The sequence below is a fragment of the Ambystoma mexicanum genome, chromosome 14, assembly GCF_040938575.1.
Source record: "Ambystoma mexicanum isolate Mex_15411 chromosome 14, UKY_AmexF1_1, whole genome shotgun sequence".
Lineage (NCBI taxonomy): Eukaryota > Metazoa > Chordata > Amphibia > Caudata > Ambystomatidae > Ambystoma > Ambystoma mexicanum.
The window spans coordinates 529,903,290-529,914,918 of NC_090940.1; positions in this window are offsets into that span (position 1 = coordinate 529,903,290).

Consider the following 11,629-nt stretch of genomic DNA (forward strand, 5'->3'; position numbering starts at 1 on the left):
GAGATGGCATGTGAGAGATTAAGAGTATCTGGGGGAGATAGGAGGGAGAAGAGTAGAAAGAGAGGGGGAATATATCTATATATGATTATCTGCACAGAGTGTGACTTGGGAAATAGCGGCATAGAGGTGAATAATAGTAGGAGGCGTGCAGGGGGGCGAAAGAAAAGCAAGACATATGAGATGGAATGTGAGAGATTAAGAGTATGTTGGGGAGATTGGTCTGCATACACTACGCGCTTGCATTGTCTTTGGCAAAACCCCTCTCAGAACATCGAATACGCACTGAATGCCCAGATACGGAGAGTTGTAGAGAAAGTACGTCCCCAACTTCCCATGAATTAAACTTCACTTTCTCAGGCTGCTGTGCGATAGCGAGTGGGGGGCCGGCCGGCCATCACCACATTGCAAACACAGTCGCCCCCCCCCCCCCCGCGTTCACAGTGCTTCACGCCTCCTTGAACAGCTGACGGAAAGAAGGGGCCGCAGAGACCGTTAGATAAGAGGTAAAAACACGGCAAGGGCTCGGCAGTCCGAGCTTCTCGCACAGAAAACCAGCAGTCTCCACTCGCCGAGTTGCCCCTCAGCGGCAGATTTCAGCGCCCCCTTGCGCGCACATAGCCCGGGAGGGCTGACTTGCGTGCGCTCGCTGACGCCGCCTCACCTGCGCTGGCCCGAGCGCGAGCCGTCGGCGGTTGGAGCGCGAGCCGTCGGCGGTTGGCGACCGCCAACGGCACCTGCGGCAGGCGGCGCGCGCGCCAGATTCAAAGCCAGAGGGGGGGCAGGGGGAGGGACGGGAGAGTGAAAGCGCGCGCGGCACCTGCCACCTCAGCTCGCAGCGGGGAGCTGTCCGCACCTGAACAGAGACTCCCTGACTAGAAGTTCGCCGCAGTGCACTCGCCCCTGAGAGAGGGCCGCATTTACACAGAGAGAGGTACAGGGCGGTGGTCGCAATTTATAGACACCTAACTGCTCGAAAGATACGACCTCGACCCAGTGGTTCCTTGGACGCTATCCTATCCGTATATCTTGGTGTACTGAGCCATCAAAAGGATATATACTTCAGTACTTGGCTCCTCTGTTCACCCTACCCAGGTTTCCAGGATATTGTGTAAAACATGCCATTTCATGTGCTCCATCTGTGTACGTTTGTGACCGAATCTGAGCACACTCTTTGCCATTCCACTCTGTTTGCTAATTCCTTTTTACCTATCTTCAATAAACTAGTTATATCATCTGTAACTTTGAAATATTTCTGAGTCGTTGCAGAAAGTGTTCTCCATTTTATAGCCACAGTTCGGCCAAAGCTTCTTCAACACCGAGAATTAGTCTTGCAACAGTATTAATGCATACACATGTTTGTAGCTTTTGCCTCATAGGTGGCACTCTGGCGCCACTTACTGCCCTGATTGCTTACTCGTAGTCTTCACTACTCATAGTCCAACCCATAATCGGCATACTACTTACTCATGAAGGCCACCTGATTTCGACAGAACCCTTAATCTAGATCCTACTCTACTGTATCCCATTGATTACTTATAAAAGGAGGTTCAACCCTATGACAGGCATTTTCCCTGTATCCTCAGAATGCTTTCCCTTTAAGTCAAAACACAGCGTCCTCAAGCCCCACAGCCTATCCCCTAGGACCTCCAAGGACTTCCCACTCTGTACACTACCTGTATTTTGCCAAGACATCTTCCTAGAAGCAGTTCAATGGCCGTACCCTGTGGAGTGTGAGGGTGGCAGCATGACTATGATGAAGAGTAGGACTCGGAGTAATGACGTTTACCATACGTAACTGGGGCATTACCTACTTGTCCTAACTCCCTCATCCCATTCATTACTTATGGAAGGAAGACCAAAGCTTAGATACAACGAGTCACATTTTTATGAACCAGACGGCAAAGAACCGACACGACTACACCAAATCCTATTCCATTGAAACATAGGTGTTCCATGAACATGTAACACAGGTCTGAATTCAGTAAGTCCCCCCAATTGCCGACATTGTCCATGGACTCCAAGAGGCAGCACAAAACAAAAAGCACACTTTGGTGAATTTACAAGCCATTATGTAGATAGGTTATTTCCATTACGACCCATTTGTGGAAACTCAATCCATTGACTTCGGAAGAATTAAGGGCATAGTCGTTCCTGACAGAGGTTATGCACCCTGGTCACGTGGAATCATTCCGTCCCTGAGAAGGGCACATTGGGTTTGAGCTATCCATCCCACCATACAACTATCCAACTGGATTCGCAGTTACCAGCAAAAAATCAGGGAAGCTGAACTTTGGCACTCTGTCAATGTATCTGACATTTCCACTGTGGTGATCTCGAGAATACAGCAATACGTCTACCCCCGAGGAGAGAGAAACACAGGGGCGAAGGGGCAGGTAAAGCCAAGTGATCCAAACAGAAAGATCCGATATCTATGAATCAGGAAGGAACAAAAACATCTCATGTCACAGAGATGACAGGAAGATGTAACCGCCACAAGGGATGTTACCACCCTGGAAAACCCATGCATAGGACCTTCTACAACGTATGCAAGAGTGCGAAGTGGAGTTCTGTTAGCACTAACACCTTAACAGTGATATGCAGGAAAGACCAAAAAGGTGCATTTGCTAGCTTCTAACTGTGTGAGACGGTATATGCATAACTAGTCCTCCTAGAAAACTCTGCCAATGCTCATTAACAACCGATTTGAAAGCTGCCTCAAATAAAAAAAAACGCAAGGGTTCACATTGTAATGCTGAGAATGTAATTTGCATTGTACCATGTTTGGAAAATCAGTCAGTGTAACATGAAACACTGTAATGTAGCTGGATGTAAACACCTATCCTACCACTGAAAACACATACCCTGAGCAACCCAACCCGAAGAGGGTGCATGGTGGAAACTGATTTAAAAGGAGGGAAATTCAGAACGTGAGCAAAAGTGGGAGGAGCAGGCCACTATTAAACCTCAGAAAATTGGCCATCCTGGGTCCAACTGGGATCATCATGATGACACAGGCTAATTCTATGGTATTTGTTCTGGTCAGGAAAAAAGAACCCACCAACCATTGATACAACACCTACTTACTCAAGGGAGCCAATCTGGGTACTGTTTCAACCAATCGGTGGAGCAGTGATGCACATTTCAAGCTGCATGCTACTAGCCATGTATAGAACATCATTTGCTACCTCATATTCTCCATATGCACAGAGCACACCATTTCACGTGGGCCATGAGTCAATTTGCATTTGTCAATTCGGAGTGCCAAATCTGAGGGTTGCTGTAGAGACACACAGTTCTAAATCCCTAAACAAGAAAAAGCCCTTTTGGGGAAGACCAGACTGGGTTAAAGGAAATCCCATGCATTCGGAAGTCCAGCTCCTCGTCCTGTATGCTGTGTAACAAGAGCAAATGGACATATGCTCATATACATGAGTACTACACTAGACAGGCATGTGACGGGGATCTGAGTCACCCCTGAAATGCTTTGTCACAAATGACATTACTGGAGGGAGGGAAATAGCTAAATGATGGGTTGGCCTCAGTTCACACCCATTGATGTCCCATTTCACCCCAACCTCGAGCACCTTCAGTGGGCAGAAGACTGGCATTTCCAAGAAGGAACTGTGCAGCCTCCTCCACATAACCATCATGATGGGGAGCCAATGTCTCGGTGAGTGACCAAGGTCTGAAGGCACTGGAACCTGAAGAGTAGATGCCCAGAGGAGTCAAACAGAGGGTGTGTAATGTTCTTATGTTTACACAATATATCTGCATTTCTAGCCTATGATTCATTTTTACAGAGAAATATCCCTAATCTGATACCCCCACCACCACAATCCCATCCAACAATCTGGGACAGGAAACAGGCTGTTTTTTCAATCTTAATATTCTGTTTTATTTATAATCTTTACATAAATACACACAGCTTGTCTACGGAAAAGAAAGGGACCTGCCTGCTACTGTCTCACAAACATGTTCATGCCAATTCAAACATTAATTCATATAAAAGCAAATATGAGTGACTATTCTAGACAAAAAAATAACACCCTCCCCAACATAAACATACATATTGACGTTGGGTCTTTTGATGCAAAGGAGAAAACCATTCTTAGAATGCTTGAAACAACATAATTCACTTAGTTTTCTCAGAAAACATTGCCAAGTGTTACCATCAGGGAATGATATTGGCTCAACATAATACATTTTTACTCTAGGAGTGAGTCAACTCTAAAACATTGGACAATATCTATGGCAGACTATTGGTTTATAGCTTGGGCACAGATATAAGAATGGCCACAGGGTTGACTTGATTACAATTTTCTAAAGACGTGGGATCAATAATTCTATTTCTTTTAAGAATGCTCAGACAGTAACACTTAACACCCTCATTATTCTCTAAGGATCAGGTCCCCCTCTCAACACTGCAGTTCAATATGTTAGTTAAGAAACCGTTTTCAATTACTGTATATATTGACTAGGGCACACACCAATCACAAAGGCTTATCCTTCCACATTTCAATCAAGGGTGTCTAAGTTCTCCAGAATTCCTGTCTTGATGGAGATGAGCATTAAAGGGCAAGTTTGCTCATAAATGTTATTGTCCCAATCGATCGGGCATGTATTTTTGAGCATACATGCGTCTTACCTTCGTTTTTCTCACATTTAAACTCGGGAAACCAACAGGTCGGGTACCACCATCTTGTTCTAATCTTATCCGTTGATCCATCGCCCTGAAGTTCAAGTGCCCTAGTGGCAGTAATACAGATCACCCGCCCCTAAAGCTGACATCACTAGAAACTGACGCCCTTTTTCACAATGGCAATGCACAGCTCATGTCATTGTCATCCATGCGCAATCTATTGACGTGTGAAATGCCAAGATGCCTATTTCCTCAACAAGTATAAATAAACCCTTTTTGATCATAAAACATTGGAGTTTATTTTTTCCTTCTTGTCAGTGTATTTAATTTCAAGCCTCCCTAACTTGTTTCTGCTCTGTTCAGCTATTTTACAGGTACAACACACAGAGAACAGGTCCTTATATAGCCTAAAATGAATTAACTCAGTAGTCGCTTTTCATTTAAATATTTCTTATACGAAGTACAAATGTCTTTACCAAACCATATTTAAATTGTACTTTAACATGGCATGTTGTTTACATGTTTCTTAGTGAACTTTCATAGGTTGTGCCTATTATTCTTGTCTTTACACCATAGGTTTTTGTAAACATGGCTGTTTCTTCTCTTGTATATCTTCAACATTGAATTTTAATGTAAAACCTCATTTCATTATTGAAAACAAACAAAAACCTTTTTATTTTCCTCACTGTTGGTTTTGTGCTTCTTGAATATTCAGGACCTATGCCAACAATTCACCACTACCAGTACAAACCCAAATATTCAGAAGAGGAAATCCTTGAAAGAGAAAGAAGCGAAAAAATGATCGGGAATCATATAAAAGTTGTGATGATCAATCACTGGAGCCTGAACCCAGTCACATGGAAGACGTTTGGAGTGCTTGCCATCGTTGTGAGGTTATGCCAAGTGTGGTGGAGAACTGCTGTTGCAGAGAAAACTCTTGCTGCTTGTTCTACGTTGCAGAAGAAGACACACCAATGCTATGCATTACTGAGCTCCATGACTTCAGGGCAGCCTGCCATACAAGATCTGTGTTGTGAATGATGATTGTTTCTTATGGACGAAGTTCGAGCTACAGTTCACCCTAGTAATCCAAGTAAGAAGTATGTTTACTCTATATATGTTGTATGCTTGACAACTTAGACAGCTAACATTTTCAGGGTAATTCATGGGATAAATGTGCGCTGAAAAGGGGAGTGCAAGCGTGAAAATCGCAGCGCACGTGTGCTAAAGCCGCGCACGCAGCTGTTCGTCGATTCATGGAATGCACTGCGCGTGTAAACCCTGGGATGTGTGCCAAATCCGTGGGTGGTGCACGTGGGTGCACACGTCACCAAACGCTATGCGTGACGCACACAGGGAAAGCGCACAGCGTGAAGTGCACACAAGAAAAGTGGGTGGAACACGGGGCATAAAATGCGGAATGGGGAACAACGCATGAAAATGTGGGCGTTACGGGGGAAGTACGGGAGGTAAATGGTTGCAACGCTCACACGCGCGCTAACAACATGTATTTATGGAATCGAACAGGAGAAACCCGTGTGCCAAAAAATATGCACTAATCCGGAATCACGTACGCCAGCAGGAAGCAGGCATAAGCGGCCCCGCACAGCATAAAGTGCGCGCAAACAACAAAGAAGCACATACGCTGCAATTAATATACCGTTCCTCGCAGCCGTGGTCGTGGGATACTGCAGGAGGAGGAGGATAGCCAGGCCCCGCATTTTTTTACCCAGGACCAGGCTTTTTGGTCCCAGGAGCGGATGACCAGGTCTCTGGGAGGTACAGGTTTCCACCACTAATAATCCTAGAACTGGTCAGGGAGTGGGAGGATGACCTCACATCACCCACCCTTTGCTCCCAAGCATTGAGCCCCTTGGAAAAGGTCCTCAATGTACTGCACTTCTTGGCAACTGGATCATTTCAGCGAACAAGTGCTATAGTTGGGGGTGTCTCACAGGCCAGGCAGTCACGCTGCCTACACCAGGTGTTGGCGATCATGACTGCACGCCCCTCAGTCCGCAGGCACATATACATGCCCAGAACACCTGCAGAAAGGCAGGCTGTCGTCCAGGACTTTTACGGGGTGGCACATTTCCCCAAAGTGCTAGGTGCCATTGATTGCACCCATGTGGCTCTACGTCCTACCAGGGCCACTGAGCACATCTATCGAAACTGCAAGCACTGGCATTCCATCAACGTGCAGGTTGTATGTGATGCCAAGGGAATCATCACCTCAGTATATGCCAACTATCCGGGGTCCAGCCATGATAGTTTCATATTCCGAATGTCACCCCTAAACCGGGACCTGGAAGCTGGGATGCATGGCGACACATGGCTAATTGGTGAGTATAAATGCCTCTGCACATGCATGCATGTCAGACACTGAGAAATGGGAAAACCCCACTAATGACAACCATTGTCATCTCCCCAGGGGACAGTGCCTACCCTCTGAGCACCTACATGATGACGCCAATACGGAACTCCACCACACCACCCGAGATAAGATACAACACAGCCCATATTGCAACCCTGGGCATAGTGGAGCGCACATTCGGAGTGCTGAAGTTACGCTTTCGCTCCCTTGACCGCTCTGGTGGGCAGCTGCTATATGCACCCCCAGTAGTGTGCAGGATCATAGTGGCAGCATGTGTCCTGCACAACGTTGCAACCCGGCGGGGTGTGCCGGTGGACATGGTGGTGCCCCCACATCGCCAACCACATGCACGGCCGCTGCGCATGGGAGGTGAAAGGGCACGTGGTGAGGCAGCCCATACCCAGCTTGTGGCAAATTTCTTCACCTAAAATCCCACCCCTGTGGAGTGCACACAGGCCTGGCACATACCAGCTGACAATTTACGATGATGACACAAGGGACAGTCAACTGTCACAACCATACCACCCTGAGATTGTTTACCTGGAAGTGCTACATTGTGTGCATCCCTAGCTACTTAAACACACCCAATTCTGTGTCAGTAAAAGGCACACATTCATGCAGCATGAAGGACTACCCCCTTGCAAAACACTACAACCAAATAGTGGCATGTCACCCAACCCCTCCCTAACCCCATCTCAGCTACCCAACACACCATGACATGGAATGTGACGTGAAAGCAACCAAATGAATGCACGTCACATGACACAAGTGTCATAAAGTGCACCGTCCCAAATGGAAACAGGCCACAGACAATTGCCTCTCACTAATGAAAAAAAAAACAGCACACATGAACAAATACCAGCAAGACAAAACATCAGTACAGGATCCAACAGTGGCAACATACGACAGTAAAAAATGAAAGTAGTGCAAGTGTCACAACCTGACAAAGGCAGCACATCAACCCCTTTTAACTGCAGTGTGTTGCTGGTAGGCAAATGTGGCAGTGTACTGCATACAACATGAACTGCATCTGCAATGGAGACGGGCTTGTTAAGACATGAAGAAGCTACATGTATATATGCAAAAATTCCTGTATGTAAAACCATATACAAATCCACCATGCAGTGGAGAAATGAACAATAATCCCCACTAGGGATGTATACACAGTTTGGAATACAGACTGCCCACACAACTTATGGGAGCCCAATGCCTCTGTGTAAGTTACTGTCACTTGGTCACACCCTTTGCGAGCCCATGGAAAGGGGAAGCAGGAGGGGTGTGTGTGTCAGGAACCCAAGTTTCTAACCCAAAGACAGGACAAGCCTGCATGTGCCCAACTGGAATACACAGTGGATGCCTACGGGAGCAACACAAAGCAACACACTGTAACATGAATTCACAATCTGAAAGAAAATGGTTATGAACAAAAAAGTAAATGCAAATCAAATAACGAAAAATAAAAAGTAAATGTAAACTAAACTAAATAAATTAAATAATAAAGTAAAAATCAGAATAAAAATCAAATAAAAAAATGTAAGAACATTAAAATAACAAATTATAATACAATGAAAATAATAACTAGAAAAAAGAGGATGAAATAAAGAAAACAAATTAATTAAATACCAATTCAATTTTGCAATTCGGAATGAAATATGAAAAAACCAAAAGAAAAACTAAAATAAAAATAAAAAATGGCCATGTGTGGACCGGGGGGCAACCAGGAGGGAGGAGGTACGGGGTGCACCACAGCACCCACTTGCGTGGATGTTAAGAAAATAAACTAAAAAACCCTCCATGGGCTCATGGCCTGCACGGCTACCCTACAGTGGGAGAACTGCCGTCGCTGTCATCACCCTCGGGTCGTACATCAGAAGGTGCATGTGATATGGGAGGCAGACCACGCAAAGCCCTGGCATGCACCTCCATGGCAGCAAGCATGCAGTCTGAAAGGTTTGGTTCTGCAGGATGATGGTACAGAGATCCCCATGCAGCACCTCACGGGTAGCACACATTTCTGCCTGCAAGACTTCGCGTGATGCCCGGATCGCCTCACGGGTTGCCTGGAGCTCAGCTGAGAGTGTGTGTGTCAGCTGCTCCAGCTGCTGTTCTGACCTTGTACTCTGGGACACATCAAGTGCACCCAGAGTATCTCTGAGGGACCTGTGTTCTAACCTCAGGACATCCCTGTGGGCCTGTGACTCTGCAGATATGGCTTTGCGCAGAGTCTCCAGTCCAGCCTGTCGGTCCCTGTTGGACGCCAACATGTCCTCCCTGTGTGAGCGGCACATGGACCCTGTTTCCTGCTGCTCGAGCACCACCTGCCTTTCAGGGGGGAGAATGGAAGTGGCCACCCTATCCACGGCCTGAACCATCATCTCACACAATGTCCCCTGTTGAGCTGCAATAGTGTACATGGAGTTCTCCCACACAGTATTGCCTGGTGGCGCACGGCCACCGCGTTGGCGGGCACCACACCTGTTTGGGGCAAGGTGATGTGCACCTTGATGTGCTGGCACTGCCTGAGGCTGCAGGACTGCATTGCTCCTTTGATCTGCTGGCCCAGGAACAGGAGCAAATATTGTGGAGTGTGACCATGCATCCGTAACTGCCACAGACAGACTTTCCAACATTGAATGCCCCTAAGAGGGGTCTACCCCCAGTGCAGGTGGGTTGGACAGAACAGAATCCCTGCCAGAAACACTCACCTGCAATGGGACATATGTCTCAATGTCAGATTCAGCACCTGATTCATAGAGGTCTCCGGAGGTGTACCCAGAGACACCAGTGGACAGGATGGTCTGTAGGAGTAATGGATTTTCACCCACCACCACCCCATTTCCTCCACTGGTGCATGGTTGTGGCTGTGAGTACTCCTGCCTCTGCGCCATCTCCTGCTCCTCAACAGCATCTAGTGCCTCATCACCTGCAAAAACATAAAAGAAAAGTCATGAAAACAGGCATGAGCAGCATAGCCCATACACATAAGCATGACGAGGTAGACATCAAATACATAAATGACACATGTCACACATGACAATAACTCTAGCATGCATGCACTGGCAATGAGGTGGAAGGGGAGCCTAAAAGCAGCCACTGAGGACTCCAAGATGGGAAAGCAACACATGTGCTGCAGCTGCATAGCACCGGCATCACACATTAACCTGTGAGTGGCATGGACAATCCACATACATGACACATGTCAGCACACAGATGGCACGTAGCATAGCCATGGCAGATTTGACAAGGTCACCCAGATGGTAGCAAATCAGTACTGTCACCATCCATGTGAGATGGACATCATGAAATAGAACATGCAAAAGAGTGTGACAAAACGTGCATTGGCCACACACGGCAACAAAGCCAGTGTTCACTAATGCAGTGATGGCAGGCACATGGATACATCAATGGTTGGTGACTTGAACATGACAAAAGACAATTGTCATGTTGAACATTCAAACAGGGCCACAAACTGATTGTGTGCAGGCCATGTGTAGATGCACATTACTCAATCAGCCTAATTGATGAAACCATTTCCATAATAAGTAAACAAATGTGGGGCATTGTGGGGTATAATCTATATCTCAAGTATGTTACATTTGGGGCAGAACGGCACAGAAATGTGTGGTAAATATGCAAAGGATTACATCAATCAGGCAGAATGAACAGGAAAACAGTATGAACAATGTTGTGTCATGATGGCAGTTGAAGGGCAAGTGCAGTAATCAGGTGCAAATTGTCAACTGCGGTCAGAAGGGATACTGTAAAACCCAACCCCAAGGCCGGGGGATGGTTTGGATGTACCACATGGGTGACCCATAGCAGTCATGACTACACAGCCTCACCTGGCACTCAATCAGAACACATCACCCAAGCAACATATACATGGTTTGCACACACATGCATGGCCACTCACTGGACATTGCCTCAAGATCTGGTAGGTCTCCCACGCCTTGGATCTGATCCTCTGTGATGAAGTCTCCAGCGATTGACTCATGTTCTGTAAGTACTTCCTCCTCTGATGGAGACCGACTGCCAGTCACCAGAGTAGAGGCATGATTGGAAGCCAGCTTGTTCTTTGCTCTGCGTTTCAGGTCATTCCACCGCTTAGAGCAATCATCAGCTGTGCGCCTCACAAAGCCAAGGGAACTAATGTGGTCCGCGATGCACTGCCAGTGGGCCCTACGTTGAGCAGTTGTAGTCTTGCACCCTGCAGTTACCAGCATTTCACGGCCATGGGCCGACACTTAGTCCACAAGTGCGTCTAGTTCCATATCATTGAAACTACGCTTCATTGATGTGCCGGAGGGGGGAGCCATGTCTGGGGTCCCAGCCTGTAACGCAAGAGCTACCTTCTTCCTCTTGAAAGGTGGTGCGGACCCTGAGTGGCTTACGCTGCTCTGGTTGGTAGGGGCTGAAGCGCAGGTGGACTGGGCACTGGAAGTAGCCAAAGTCATGATGACCAAAGGTTTCACTGCAGGCATTGGCTGCTGGGTGATGTTGGCAGGACCAACATCGGTGTGATGGACTTGGACAAACACTGTCCCGGCTGGGTGACTCGGAACTGGGGAGGATTGAGCTGCAGTTGCCCCTGCAGCCTCCTCACCCTGGCTACTTGG